The sequence below is a fragment of the Arachis ipaensis genome, chromosome B9, assembly GCF_059453495.1.
Source record: "Arachis ipaensis isolate K30076 ecotype BB chromosome B9, ASM5945349v1, whole genome shotgun sequence".
NCBI lineage: Eukaryota > Viridiplantae > Streptophyta > Magnoliopsida > Fabales > Fabaceae > Arachis > Arachis ipaensis.
The window spans coordinates 41,577,343-41,593,626 of NC_142444.1; the positions used below are offsets into that span (position 1 = coordinate 41,577,343).

Below are 16,284 nucleotides of genomic sequence, written 5' to 3' on the forward strand. Positions count from 1 at the left end.
TCAGAATGGACCATCCTGGATATATTCTATGATGGTTTATCTGAGCTATCAAAGATGTCACTGGAGACTTCTGCAGGTGGATCCATTCACCTAAAGAAAACGCCTGCAGAAGCTCAAGAACTCATTGACATGGTTGCTAATAACCAGTTCATGTACACTTCTGAAAGGAATCCTGTGAGTAATGGGACGCCTATGAAGAAGGGAGTTCTTGAGGTTGATACTCTGAATGCCATATTGGCTCAGAATAAAATATTGACTGAGAAAGTCAATATGATCTCTCAGAGTCTGCATGGAATGCAAGCTGCATCCAACAGTACTCAAGAGGCTTCTTATGAAGAAGAAGCTTATGATCCTGAGAACCCTGCAATAGCAGAGGTGAATTACTTAGGTGAACCTTATGGAAACACCTATAACTCATCATGGAGAAATCATCCAAATTTCTCATGGAAGGATCAAAAGCCTCAACAAGGCTTTAATAATGGTAGAAGAAACAGGTTTAGCAACAGCAAGCCTTTTCCATCATCCACTCAGCAACAGACAGAGAACTCTGAACAAAATACTTCTAATTTAGCAAATTTAGTCTCTGATCTATCTAAGGCCACTATAAGTTTCATGAATGAAACAAGATCTTCCATTAGAAATTTGGAAGCACAAGTGGTCCAGCTGAGTAAAAGGATCACTGAAATCCCTCCCAGTACTCTCCCAAGCAATACAGAAGAGAACCCAAAAGGAGAGTGCAAGGCCATTGACATAAGCACCATGGCCGAACCTACAAGGGGAGTGGAGAATGTAAATCCCAAGGAGGAAGACCTCTTGGGACGTCCAGTGGTCAATAAGGAGCTTCCCTCTGAGGAACCAAAGGACTCTGAGGCTCATCTAGAGACCATAGAGATTCCATTGAACCTCCTTATGCCCTTCATGAGCTCTGATGAGTATTCCTCTTCTGAAGAGAATGAGGATGTTACTGAAGAGCAAACTGCCAAGTTTCTTGGTGCAATCATGAAGCTGAATGCCAAATTATTTGGCATTGATACTTGGGAAGTTGAACCTCCCTTGTTCATCAATGAACTAAGTGATCTGGATCAACTGACATTACCTCAGAAGAGACAGGATCCTAGAAAGTTCATAATACCCTGTACCATAGGCACCATGATCTTTAAGGCTCTATGTGACCTTGGTTCAGGAATAAACCTCATGCCCCTCTCTGTAATAGAGAAACTGGGAATCTATGGGGTGCAAGCTGCTAAAATCTCATTAGAGATGGCAAACAGTTCAAGAAAACAGGCTTATGGACAAGTAGAGGACGTGTTAGTAAAGGTTGAAGGCCTTTACATCCCTGCTGATTTCATAGTCCTGGATACTGGAAAGGAAGAGGATGAATCCATCATCCTAGGAAGACCTTTCCTAGCCACAGCAAGAGCTCTGATTGATGTTGACAGAGGTGAAATAGTCCTTCAATGGAATGAGGACTCCCTTGTGTTTAAAACTCAAGGATCTCCCTCTGCAACCATGGAAAGGAAGCAGAAAAAGCTTCTCTCAAAGTAGAGTCAACCAGAGCCCCCACAGTCAAACTCTAAGTTTGGTGTTGGGAGGCCACAACCAAACTCTAAGTTTGGTGTTGAACTCCCATATCCAAACTCTAAGTTTGGTGTTGGAGAGTTTCAACAATGCTCTGAACATCTGTGAGGCTCCATGAGAGCCCACTGTCAAGCTATTGACATTAAAGAAGCGCTTGTTGGGAGGCAACCCAATTTTTATTTATCTAACTATATTTTTCTTAGTTATATGTCTTTGTAGGTTCATGATCATGTGGAGTCACAAAATAAATATAAAAATTGAAAACGGAATCAAAAACAGCAGAAGAAAAATCACACCCTGGAGGAGCATCTGTCTGGCGTTCAGCGCCAGAACAGAGCATGGTTCTGGCGCTGAACGCCCAAAATGGGCAGCTTCTGGGCGCTGAACACCAGAACAGGCATGGTTCTGGCGTTCAACGCTAGAAATGGCACACAAATGGGCGTTGAACGCCCAAAATGGCCACCAACCTGGCGCTGAACGCCCAGAGTTGTGTGCAAGGGCATTTTACATGCCTAAATTGGTGCAGGGATGTAAATGCCTTGACGCCTTAGGATCTGTGGACCCCACAGGATCCCCACCTACCTCATCATCTCTCTTTCCATTCATGATCATCCCTTCTGTTTTCTATTTACCACTCACATCCATACACCCACTACCTTCAAAATTCAACATCTCTCTCCCACCCAATCCCACCCATATGGCCGAATACACACACCCATCCATCTCCTCCATATCTTCTTCTTCTTCTATTCTTTCTTCTTTTGCTCGAGGGCGAGCAACATTCTAAGTTTGGTGTGGTAAAAGCATAGCTTTTTTGTTTTTTTTCCATAACCATTGATGGCACCTAAGGCCAGAGAAACCTCTAGAAAGAGGAAAGGGAAGACAAAAGCTTCCATCAAGGGTCTATAGCTCAGTGGTAGAATATTTGACTGCAAATCAAGAGATCCCTGAGATACCTCAGGGGATACATTTTCTTCCACACAATTATTGGAAGCAACTAAGGGTGGAACATCAAGAGCACTCCATCATCCTTCATGAAATCAGAGAAGATCTAAAAGCAATGAAGGAGGAGCAACAAAGGCAAGGAAGAGACACAGAAAAGCTCAAGGACATCATTTGTTCCTCAAGAAGGAAACGCCACCATCACTAAGGTGGATTCATTCCTTGTTCTTATTTCTTCTGTTTTTTTGTTTTCTATGTTAAGTGCTTATCCATGTTTGTGTCTTCATTATATGACCATTAGTAGTTAGTAACTTTGTCTTAAAGTTATGAATGTCCTATGAATCCATCACTCTCTTAAATGAAAAAGGTTTTAATTCAAAAGAACAAGAAGTACATGAGTTTCGAATTTATCCTTGAACTTAGCTTAATTATATTGATGTGGTGACAATGCTTCTTGTTTTCTGAATGTATGCTTGAACAGTGCATATGTCTTTTGAAGTTGTTTTTTAAGAATGTTAAATATGTTGGCTCTTGAAAGAATGATGACTAGGAGACATGTTATTTGATAATCTGAAAAATCATAAAAATGATTCTTGAAGTAAGAAAAAGCAGCAAAGAACAAAGCTTGCAGAAAAAAAAATAGGCGAAAAAAAAATAGAAAGAAAAAGAAAAAGCAAGCAGAAAAAGCCAAAAGCTCTTAAAACCAAGAGGCAAGAGCAAAAAGCCAATAACCCTTAAAACCAAAAGGCAAGGGCAATTAAAAAGAATCCCAAGGCATTGAGCATCAGTGGATAGGAGGGCCTAAAGGAATAAAATCCTGGTCTAAGCGGCTAAACCAAGCTGTCCCTAACCATGTGCTTGTGGCGTGTAGGTGTCAAGTGAAAACTTGAGACTGAGCGGTTAAAGTCAAGGTCCAAAGCAAAAAAAAAGAGTGTGCTTAAGAACCCTGGACACCTCTAATTGGGGACTTTAGCAAAGCTGAGTCACAATCTGAAAAGGTTCACCCAATTATGTGTCTTTGGCATTTATGTATTCGGTGGTAATACTGGAAAACAAAGTGCTTAGGGCCACGGCCAAGACTCATAAAACAGCTGTGTTCAAGAATCATCATACTGAACTAGGAGAATCAATAACACTATCTGAACTCTGAGTTCCTATAGATGCCAATCATTCTGAACCTCAATGGATAAAGTGAGATGCCAAAACTATTCAAGAGGCAAAAAGTTATAAGTCCCGCTCATCTGATTGGAGCTATGTTTCATTGATAGTTTGGAATTTATAGTATACTCTCTTCTTTTTATCCTATTTGATTTTTAGTTGCTTGGGGACAAGCAACAATTTAAGTTTGGTGTTGTGATGAGCGGATAATTTTAAACGCTTTTTGACATTGTTTTTAGTATATTTTTAGTAGGATCTAGTTACTTTTAGGGATGTTTTCACTAGTTTTTATGTTAAATTCACATTTCTGGACTTTACTATGAGTTTGTGTGTTTTTTTGTGATTTCAGGTATTTTCTGGCTGAAATTGAGGGACTTGAGCAGAAATCAGATTCAGAGGTTGAAGAAGGACTGCTGATGCTGTTGGATTCTGACCTCCCTGCACTCAAAGTGGATTTTCTGGAGCTACAGAACTCGAAATGGTGCGCTTTTAATTGCGTTGGAAAGTAGACATCCAGGGCTTTCCAGCAATGTATAATAGTCCATACGTTGGCCAAGAATAAACGACGTAAACTGGCGTTCAACGCCAGCTTTCTACCCAAATTTGGCGTCCAGCGCCAGAAAAGGAGCCAAAACCAGAGTTGAACGCCCAAACTGGCACAAATACTGGCGTTCAACTCCAAGAAGGACCTCTACACGTGCAACACTCAAGCTCAGCCTAAACACACACCAAGTGGGCCCCGGAAGTGGATTTATGCATCAATTACTTACTCATGTAAACCCTAGTAGCTAGTTTATTATAAATAGGACCTTTTACTAGTCTTTTTGACCATCCTGGATCCTGGATTGTATTTTGATCCTGTGATCACGTTTTGGGGGCTGGCCATCTTGGCCATGCCTGGACCTCTGACTTATGTATTTTCAACGGTAGAGTTTCTACACTCCATAGATTAAGGTGTGGAGCTCTGCTGTTCCTCAAAGATTAATGCAAAGTACTTCTGTTTTCTATTCAATTCATCTTATTTCGTTTCTAAGATATCCATTCGCACCCAAGAACGTGATGAAGGTGATGATTATGTGTGACGCTTATCACCATTCTCCCCTATGAACACGTGCCTGACAAACATTTCCGTTCTACATGAAATAAGCTAGAATGAGTATCTCTTAGATCTCCTAACCAGAATCTTCGTGGCGTAAGCTAGAATGATGGCGGCATTCAAGAGAATCCAGAAAGTCTAAACCTTGTCTGTGGTATTCCGAGTAGGATTCAATGATTGAATGACTGTGACGAGCTTTAAACTCGCGATTGCTGGGCGTTAGTGACAGACGCAAAAGGAGGGTGAATCCTATTCCAGCATGATCGAGAACCGACAGATGAATAGCCGTGCCGTGACAGGGTGCGTGAGCATATTATTGACTGAGAGGAGGGGATGTAGCCACTGACAACGGTGATGCCCTTGCATAAAGCCAGCCATAGAAAAGAGTAAGACTGATTGGATGAAGATAGCAGGAAAGCAGAGGTTCAGAGGAACGAAAGCATCTCCATTCGCTTATCTGAAATTCCTACCAATGAATTACATAAGTATTTCTATCCCTATTTTATTATATTAAATTCGAAAACACCATTATCAATTTATATCTGCATAACTGAGATTTGCAAGGTGACCATAGCTTGCTTCATACCAACAATCTCCGTGGGATTCGACCCTTACTCAAGTAAGGTATTACTTGGACAACCCGGTGCACTTGCTGGTTAGTTGTATCGAAGTTGTGAACCATGGTATTGGCGCCATGTTCTTGGCGCCATTGCCAGGGAAAGAAAGAGCCATGAATTTTACAGAATTAAAGTGTAATCACGATTACGCATACCAAGTTGCTCACGTTGCCAGGGATTGTTCGAGCCTGGACATCACAATTTCGTGTACCAACAAGCTATCAATGGCTTCTTGCAATTGGTGCATGTTCAAGGTCTGTTGTGCTTGACCCTTTAAGACTTGTCCTTCCACTACTTGAGGGGTTGTCTTCTTCCTTTGCTTCCGCTGAGGTAGGGGGGATGCAATGGCATTCATCCTTCGTACAGTTATTGGAATGCCTTCCTTTATCCACACGGGGTCCTCATCTTCGAAAACCACCCCAGCTTTCTTGCAAATTCGGTAAATAGTGCTTGGGTAACCTATCGTTCCTCTTGAGTTGCTTTTCTCCGCCATCTTTCTAATGCCTTCAGCTATGAGTTCATGGACCTTGGTCTCTCCTCCCTTCAGTTTGGTTGTCCAATCTATCCCTTTTCATGCTTCTTTCCCTTTCCTATAAAGATTTGAAATAAGAAAATTAATATCATAAAAAAATTTAAACTCTAAATAAAATGAAAGAAAGGATTTGATTGTTTATTTATGAATTCCAACTAACTAACTAACTATTGGTGGGTCCTTATATGCATTTTGGTGGCACCATGAGGTGACACCAAACTTAGTTTGGATCACTGTGATGGAGGTTTTGTGTTCAAAGCTCCCAAGACTAGCATGCATCTTGGTTTGCTTTGAACACCAAACTTGTTCCTCACTATATTCTGCATAAGAAGATTTTCACCAATTGTTTGTCAAGTTTGGATTGAAGCTCATAAAGATTGTCTTATTCATTATCATCTGAAAGCATATAAAACATGGGTTGCCTCCCATGAAGCGCTTCTTTAGCGTCACTAGCTTGACGTTTTTCCTTTATCATGGTGGTTGGTAGTGCTTAAAGTCCTCCCCTCTTGCTGTGGACTTGTATCCATTGGTTGGATCAATGATCTCCACATGTTCCAGGGAAAGAACTCTGTTGATAGTGAAGACCTTAGGTAATTGAGATGGCACAGTAGGGAGATTAGGGGGAATATTTGGGAAGTAAGCTGAGACAACTCTATCCCCTGGAGAGAAGTCTTCCGTAGGGATCTTCTTGTTCCTCCATCTCCTTGGTACCTTCTTCTTTGTTTCTTTTGAGGTTGCCTTCCCCTTGGTGACCTCTTTTCTCCAAGGAGTTGTGATGCTGTCTTCACCTGCCTCTAGAGGTTTGGGTTCCTCCAACTCTTCCTTGAGCTGTGGCAATTGCTGTTTTCCTTGTTTGTCAGTTAAGGGGGTCTCAGAATGAGCTGGCTGTGCTTCAGTGCTTCTTTTTTCTTTCAGTGTCTTATTATCATTTGTGCTTAGTTCCTTGTCCTCTTGATCTATTTCTTGTGAGAGTTTGAAGACATCAAAGCTAAGTCGTTCATCATGAATTCTCAATATTAGCTCCCCTTTCTCTACATCGATAAGTGCTCTGGCTATAGCTAAGAATGGTCTTCCCAATATGATTGGGTGAGTGTGACTTTCTTCCATGTCCAGAATGACAAAGTCTGTTGGGAGAAAATACTTCCCAACCTTTAGCAACACATTTTCCACCACTCCTATTGCTTGCTTTTGAGTTTTGTCAGCCAGTCTGACAATGACATCTGTGGGCATTATCTCATTGATCTGCACCCTCTTCACCAGGGATAAGGGCAGTAAGTTGATGCTGGCCCCCAAATCACATAGTGCTCTGTCGAACATATTTTCACCTATGGCACAAGGGATATGAAAACTTTCTGGGTCTCTTCTTTTTGTAGGCAACCCAGGTTGAATAAGGGCACTACATTCCTTGTTCATCACTATAGTCTACCCTCCCTTGAGTGAGCTTTTCCTAGGAAGAAGTTCCTTCATATACTTGATGAATGCAGGCATTTGTTGAATTGCCTTGATGAATGGTATGTTCACATGCAGAGATGCAAACAAGTCTAGGAACCTTGAGTATATTCTCTTTCCCACAACACCATTGAGCAGTTGAAGAAAGGGTGCATAGAGCTTCAGCAACTCTTGTTGTGACATTTTTGGTTCTTTGTGATCTCTATCCTCCTCCTTTATTGAGTTGTCTTCAGGTTGTTCGAGAAGTTTGCTTTGCTTGTCTTCAGTCTCTTGATCACTTGTAGTGACCATTTTGCAATCTTCCCATCTTACTTTCTTTGCTTCTCCTTTGGGGTTTTTCTCCGTGTCACTTGGGAAGCTATCAGTAGGTTTGGGAATCTTCTCAGCTAAATATCCCACCTGGAATTCCAGCTTCCTAATGGTCTCTCCCTGGTTCTTAATATTGGCTCGCACCTCCTCTTTGAACACCTTATTTTCTTGAATCTCTTGGCATATTTCTTCAAGTAAGGCTTCAATCTTAGAGAGCTTGTCATCAATTGATGAGTGATTCGGAGCAGATGTGCTGTTTTGGTTTTGATAAGTGTGTGGAGAAGTGTTGTTGTGGGGGTGTTGAGATGTCCTTTGGGTGAATTACTGGTGAGCTGCATTGTTGTTGGAGTAGTAACGTCTCTGGTCTTGGTTTTGATTTTGCTCACTTCCCCACCCAAAGTTTGGGTGGTTTCTCCATCCAAGGTTGTAAGTCTTGGAGTATGGATCATAGTTTTTCCTTGGTGAATTCCCAATGTAGTTGGCTTGCTCCTGACTCCCCTCTGCTTCTTCATTCACTCCTTCTTGGATTGTTGATGAAGATGAGATTGCTGCTACTTGGTTCCTCTCCATCTTCTTGGTGAGGTTAGCCAGTTGTTGGGTAATGAGCTTGTTTTGGGCCAACAGAGCATCTACATTGTTTAGCTCCATCACTCCTCTTGTGTTCCCTCTTTCGGAAGCATAGAAGTAGTCGTTTTCTGCTACTGTTTCAATAACATCTATGGCTTCCTCAATGGTCTTCTTCTTGTTCAAAGATCCTCCAGATGAATGGTCTACGGCCTTCTTTGACTCATAAGAGAGCTCTTCATAGAAAATGTGCAGCTGCACCCATTCGTTGAACATGTCAGGTGGACACCTCCTTGTTAAGTCCTTGAACCTCTCCCATGCTTCATACAGAGTCTCACCATCTTGTTGCCTGAAAGTTTCAACCTCAGCTCTCAGCCTATTGATTCGTTGAGGAGGGTAGAATCTTGCTAAGAATTTGTTCACCACATCCTCCCAAGTTGTCAAGCTCTCCCTTGGGAAGGATTCCAGCCACTTGGCTGCCTTGTCCCTAAGTGAGAAAGGAAATAAGAGCAGTCTATAGGCGTCAGGATGAACACCATTAGATTTCACTGTGTCACATATTCTCAGGAAGGTGGTCAAATGTTGATTGGGGTCTTCTTGAACACCTCCTCCAAACGAACAGTTGTTCTGAACAAGGGTGATGAGCTGTGGTTTAAGTTCAAAGTTGTTGGCATGGATTGTTGGTTTTTGGATGCTACTTCCACAATTGCCTGGGTTTGGATTGATGTAAGAGCCCAAAACTCTTCTATCCTCCCCAGCATGATTTGCTCCACCTCCTCTGCCATGGTTGTGAGTCTCTTCTTCATGGTGATTTTCCATGTTTTCTTCCATGTTTAGTTCAAAGTATTCCTCAAAGTGTTCCTCCTCTTCTTCAGCACCAACTACACGTTTTTCTTTTGCCTCCCTCCTTAGTCTAAGGAAGGTTCTCTTAGGTTCAGAATCAAAGGAAGTTGAAGCCCCGCTTCTTCTCCCTGTCATACAACCAACAAGTACAAGCAAAGAAAATAGGTGCGGACAGTATTTGTGTCAGAATTACTGTTAGTTGTGGGTGATGCAATATATCAAACAATTAGTGGGTTAGCAAACAGAATTGAAAATAACAAAGAAAAACGAAAGAGTAGAGGGAGAAGGGAAGAAGTTTAACTAAAACAAAAAGTAATTCACTCAAACAGAAAATGAAATTCACAAAATAAAAATGCTCAATCTAGTGATCTTCCAATTTAATCATTGTTGATGCACAATCAATCCCTGGCAACGGCGCCATAAACTTGATGCACGGAAAACTTGTCTCTCAACAAATCTCCCTTCGGCAAGTGTACCGAATTTGTCGTCAAGTAAAAACTCACAATAGAGTGAGGTCGAATCCCACAGGGATTGATTGATCAAGCAACTTTAATTAGAAGAATGTTCTAGTTGAGCGAATCCAGAATTTGGGTTGAGAGTTGTAGAAAATAAAATGGCAGGAATGTAAATAACAGAAAAGTAAATGCTAGAATTAAAGGACTGGAAGTAAATGACTGAAAATAAATTGCAGAATTGTAAATGGGAATGGGGGATTTGCTCATAAAAGTAAATGGCAGAAATGAAAGAGAATGGGTAAGATCAGAGATGGGGAGTTCATTGGGCTTAGGAGATATTGCAATTCTCCGGATCAAGTTCATTTTCATCTCTTCCTCAATCAATGCACTTATTGATCTCCTTGGCAATCTTAAGTGATTGGATTACAATTTCTTGCAATTCAATCTCTCAAATCTTGATCAATAGCCAATTCCTTGGTCAATTGCTCATGAGAAGAGATGAAGTATGGTCACTGATTATACCACATGCATTTCCCAAATCAAGTGTTGAGAGGGTTATAGTCACATACCCATCCAAACCCAATTTGGTCCAGCATGAGAAAGCATTTCTAGCTTGATCTCTTCATTTCTCTTTCAAGGTTCAAAAGAGATCCAAGTTTGAATAGCTAGTCTTCCAAGATAACTACTCAATTGGATGAAGATCGAAAGCTTTCAAGTAAAATCAAGAGGAAAGATAGAAGAAGAATAATGAAAATTAGTATTGATCCATCAAATTACAACAGAGCTCCTTAACCCAAAGAAAGGGGTTTAGTTGTTCATAGCTCTTGAAAATGAAAACAAAGATGGAGAATACATCATAAAACTAGAATTGCAAAGAAAGTAAAATACAGAGAGTAGTTCTCCTTTTCCAGCCTCCAGAACTCCCTTCTCAATTCAAAGCTAATCCTATATATACTACTCTTCTAAGCTTCTAGTGTGATTCTTCAAGTCTTGGGCCTTTGGATCTTGAGTTTGAAGCAGTTCCTTTCTTTATTTGGGCTTGGCTTTACTTGCAGAGAGAAAGTGCGAATTGGACAGAGACTTTAGTTCAGGACGTTAGGGGTGTTAATATTTAGTGAGAATATAAGTTCAAGAACGTTAGTGACACTTAACATTGTCACTAACGTTCTAATGCACCCCTTTGCCTCACATTAAAACCCACGTTAACTAGGTTAACGTGGCTTTTAACGTTGCTTTGTTAACCTTCGAGAACATTAGTGACACTCAATATTGTCACTAACGTTCCAATGTGCCCCTTCTTGCTTCACGTTAAAGCCCACGTTAACTAGGTTAACGTGGCTTCTAACGTGGCCTTTGCCATCCTTTGATAACGTTAGTGACATTCAACATTGTCACTAACGTTCCAATGTGCCCCTAGGTCTCACGTTAGAGTCCACGTTAACTAGGTTAACGTGGCTTCTAACGTGGCCATCCTTAGCCATCCCAACGTTAGTGACAATGTTGAGTGTCACTAACGTTGGCTCATCCTTCATTCCTCATCGTTAGCTTCCACGTTAACCAAGTTAACGTGGAAGTTAACGTGACTCTTGGGGGTTGTGTGGTTGCTTCAACGTTAGTGACAATGTTGAGTGTCACTAACGTTGTCGACAACTCTTCATCCCTTACGTTAGCTCCCACGTTAACCAAGTTAACGTGGGAGTTAACGTGGTACTTTGCACCATAGGCCAACGTTAGTGACAATGTTGAGTGTCACTAACGTTGGCTTCTCTTCCCCCCTTAACGTTAGAGGCCACGTTAACCTACTTCTAACGTGGCCACTTATGAGTAATTGCCAACGTTAGTGACAATGTTAAGTGTCACTAACGTTGGCTCAACTTCTCTTCTACACGTTAGAGTTCACGTTAACTTAGTTAACGTGACTTTCTAACGTGGGCATTGATGGCTTTTTGAGAGTGTTATTGACAATCACTTTTCTCATTAACCTTGCAAGTTACCTCCCCTTTTCTTGCTTCTTTTTGGTCCTGAAATCAAGCAATAAAGTGCATCAAAGCTCTAGTCCAAGTCATGAGTAATGCAACATAATATTTGTCACTAAACTTATGCAAAATCCTCATGAAATTATGTAAAATGCACAATGTATGCTTGAATCAAGGCATAAGTGAATATCTACCCAAAACTAGCTTATTTTCTAAAGAAATGCATGAAACTAACCTAAAAACAGTAAAGAAAAGGTCAGTGAAACTGGCCAAGATGCCCTGGCATCATTGTGTACACAGATCATGCTGCTCTTAAATATCTACTCACAAAGCAGGATTCAAAACCCAGACTCATAAGATGGGTGTTGCTTCTGCAAGAGTTTAATATAGAAATAAGAGACAGAAAAGGGACAGAGAACCAAGTGGCTGACCATCTGTCCCGGATAGAGCCAATAGAAGGGACGTCATTCCCCTCTCTTGAAATCTCTGAGACCTTTCCTGATGAGCATTTGTTTGCCATTCAGGAAACACCATGGTTTGTAGACATTGCAAACTACAAAGCTGCAAGGTTCATTCCCAAGGAGTACAGCAGGCAACAAAAGAAAAAATTAATTACTGATGTAAAGTACTACTTGTGGGATGAACCCTATCTCTTTAAGAGATGTGCAAATGGCATAATTCGTAGGTGTGTGCCTAAAGAAGAAGCACAAAGGATCTTATGGCATTGCCATGGGTCACAATATGGAAGTCATTTCGGAGGTGAGCGAACAACCACTAAGGTCCTCCAATGTGGCTTCTACTGGCCTACACTCTACAGAGATTCCCGAGAATTTGTACGTAAATGTGACAGTTGCCAGAGAGATGGTAATTTGCCTCACAGTTACGCCATGCCGCAACAAGGAATCTTGGAGATTGAGTTGTTTGATGTATGGGGTATTGATTTCATGGGGCCTTTCCCACCATCATACTCAAACACTTATATTCTGGTGGCAGTTGACTATGTATCAAAATGGGTTGAGGCCATTGCCACACCCACCAATGATACTAAAACAGTGCTGAAGTTCCTCCAGAAACATATATTCAGCAGGTTTGGTGTTCCCAGGGTACTAATTAGTGATGGGGGCACTCACTTCTGCAACAAACAGCTTTACTCTGCCATGGTCCGGTATGGGATTCGCCACAAGGTGGCGACTCCATATCATCCACAGACAAATGGGCAAGCTGAAGTCTTTAACAGAGAACTAAAAAGAATCCTGGAACGGACTGTAAGTACCCGTAAAAAGGATTGGGCACGAAGCTTGGATGACGCTCTGTGGGCTTACAGAACAGCATTCAAGACTCCTATAGGGACCTCTCCATACCAACTTGTGTATGGTAAGGCATGCCACCTGCTCGTGGAACTGGAACATAAAGCCTACTGGGCAACCAGATTCCTAAACTTTGATGCCAAATTAGCTGGAGAAAAAAGATTGCTCCAGCTAAATGAGCTAGAAGAATTCAGATTCATTGCTTTCGAAAATGCCAAGCTTTATAAAGAGAAATAAAAAAAGTGGCATGACAGAAAGCTGTCATCTAGAATCTTTGAACCAGGACAAAAGGTTCTGTTGTTTAACTCTAGGCTCAGGCTATTCCCCGGGAAACTGAAGTCCCGGTGGAGGGGACCATATGTGATTACAAGTGCATCAACATATGGTTATGTAGAGCTTCAAGATATTGATTCTAATAAGAAGTTCATTGTTAATGGACAGAGAATCAAGCACTATCTTGAAGGCAATGTTGAGCAAGAGTGCTCAAGACTGAGGCTAGATTAAAAACTCAGCAAGGTCCAGCTAAAGACAATAAAGAAGCGCTTGCTGGGAGGCAACCCAGCCATGGGGCATCACTTCCTCTAAGCATTTTGCCCTATTCTTGATTTTATTTGTTTATATAAAGTTCACTAATACTAAGGTAAAGAGTCAATTGTATAAGTTCACAAGGTTACAGAAGGATTCTGCACACAAAACAGAGAAAAAGAGCTCACTGGCAAGAAAACGCCAGTAAGGATAGCCATCTGGGCGTTAAACGCCAGAAAGAAGCATCTTCTGGGCGTTGAATGCCAGAAAGAAGCTCCTTCTGGGCGTTTAACGCCAGATTTACAGCGTCCTGGGCGTTCAGAAAAACGCCCAGTGACAAAGGAGTTCCTGGCGTTCAATGCCAGAAAGAAGCAACAGCTAGGCGTTGAACGCCCAGGAGAAGCAGCAGTTGGGCGTTGAACGCCCAAAACATGCAGCGTTTGGGCATTCAAACGCCAGGATGGTGGGGAGGAGGTAAATTCGTTTTTTCTTCATATTTTTCATTTTAATCTCAATTTTCATGTTTCAATTCATGATTTCTTGCATAAACATGTTACAAACCCTGATTTCTAAAATCCCTAATTTCTAAAAACCCTTCTTTCAAAATATTAAATATATCTTAATCCATAAGCACATATCCTTTTTTTTCAATCCAATTCAACTCTTTTTCAAAATTTTCAAAACAAATCTATCTCTTTTCATTCAAAAATCTTTACAACTAACCAATATCTTTTTCAAATCTCTATATTATCTTTTTCAAAAATCCAATTTTATCTTTTTCAAATATCTTTCATATCTTTTCAATTTTAAATTATATCTTTTCTTATCATACTTATTTTTTTTAAAATCATATCTTCTATCTTATCTTTCTCCCTATTTTCGAAAACCCCCCTCCCTTTTAAAAACCCATTCGGCCTCCTTCCTCTCATCCACCATCCTATACTGGCTCTCCTTCTATCCCTCTCCTTTCTTTTCTTTTGCTTGAGGACAAGCAAACCTCTAAGTTTGGTGTGTTTATCCGTGATCACTAAACCATACCCACTAAGATCATGGCTCCTAAAGGAAAACAACCCACTCCAAGAGGCAAGAAAGAGAGTGTTCCAAAACCACTTTGGAATCAAGGGAAGTTCTTAACTAAAGAACATTCAGACCATTATTACAAAATAATGGGTCTAAGATCAGTGATCCCGGAAGTTAGATTCGATCTGAAAGAAGACGAATATCCGGAGATCCAGGAGCAAATTCGAATCAGGAACTGGGAGATCCTAGCTAATCCTAAAACGAAAGTGGGAAGGAATATGGTCCAGGAGTTCTATGCTAATATGTGGCAAACAGACAAGCAAAGACTATCTGGATCTACTCTCTATGACTATCAGACCTTGGTCAGAGGAAAGATTGTTCATACCCACCCTGACAAGATCAGGGAGATCTTAAAGCTACCTCAGCTGAAAGATGATCCAGACTCCTTCAATAGGAGAATGAGGAGAACAGACAAGGGCCTGGATAAGATTCTAGAGGATATATGTATTCCTGGAGCCAGGTGGACCACCAGCATGAAGGGTATCCCAAATCAACTCAAAAGAGAAGATCTCAAACCAGTCGCCAGAGGATGGCTGGACTTCATTGGGCATTCTCTGCTGCCCACTAGCAACTGTTCTGAAGTCACTATTAGAAGAGCAGTGATGATCCATTGCATCATGATGGGAAAAGAAGTGGAAGTTCATCAACTGATTTCAACTGAATTTTACAAAATTGCAAACAAAAATTCCAAAGATGCCAGGTTGGCTTATCCAAGCTTGATTTCTATGCTATGCGAGGACGCTGGAGTGAGGATGGGAATAACTGAATATATCTCAGTTGAGCGACCAATCACCAAAGCATCAATGGAAAAATAATAAGCACAGGATGACCCCATCAAGAAGAGAACACAGGAATTTCTCCCAGAAATCCCTCAATTTGAATACTGGGAGTATCTTGAAACATCTATTACCAAGATGCAAGAAGCTATGGAGCAAATAAAGAAAGAACAGAAGGAACAAAGTAGCATTCTTTGCTATTTGCTTAAAGAACAGGAGGAGCAAGGGCGTGATTTAAGGGAATTGAAGCGCTAGAAATTATCTCTTGAAGGACCAAGCACCCCGCAGATTAGAGGAACATCCACTTCCCAGAACAAAGGTTGTTAAATTCCAATCTTAGCCTTATCTCTGTGATAACTGTTTTTATTTTAGTTTTACCTTAGGAGTCATATAGTAGTAATTAGTATCTATATTTTTGATTTTATCTCCAATTAAGCTATAATTTAATTTTATCATCATCATTAAACATGAATAAAATAGAAGAATTTCTTTAGAATAAGAGGCAATATTTTTCGAGTTTTTAATAAGATAAATTCTAATTATTTTACATGTGGTGGCAATGCTTTCTGTCTTCTGAATGAATGCTTGAACATTGCATATGTCTTTTGAATTTGATGTTTAAGACTGTTAAATATGTTGGCTCTTGACAGAATGATGAACATAAGACATGTTATTGATAATCTGAAAAATCATAAAAATGATTCTTGAAGCAAGAAAAAGCAGTGAATACAAAATCTTGCAGAAAAAAAAATAGAGAAAGAAAAAGAAAAAGCAAGCAGAAAAAGCCAAAGCTCTTAAAACCAAAAGGCAAGAGTAAAAAGCCAATAGCCCTTAAAACCAAAAGGCAAGGGTAATAAAATGGACCCCAAGGCTTTGAGCATCAGTGGATAGGAGGGCCTAAAGAAATAAAATCCTGGCCTAAGCGGCTAAACCAAGCTGTCCCTAACCATGTGCTTGTGGCGTGAAGGTGTCAAGTGAAAACTTGAGACTGAGCGGTTAAAGTCAAGGTCCAAAGCAAAAAGAAGAGTGTACTTAAGAACCCTGGACACCTCTAATTGGGGACTTTAGCAAAGCTGA

The 16,284-nt window shown here is 40.7% G+C and overlaps 1 non-coding gene across 1 annotated transcript; it reads left to right on the forward strand.

The window, feature by feature from the left end:
- Positions 1-8,519: 8,519 nt before the first annotated feature.
- On the forward strand, positions 8,520-8,623 carry LOC148544428 (small nucleolar RNA R71). Its single transcript, XR_015900421.1, has one exon. It is a non-coding gene; the product is annotated as a small nucleolar RNA R71 (small nucleolar RNA).
- The last annotated feature ends 7,661 nt before the right edge of the window (positions 8,624-16,284 follow it).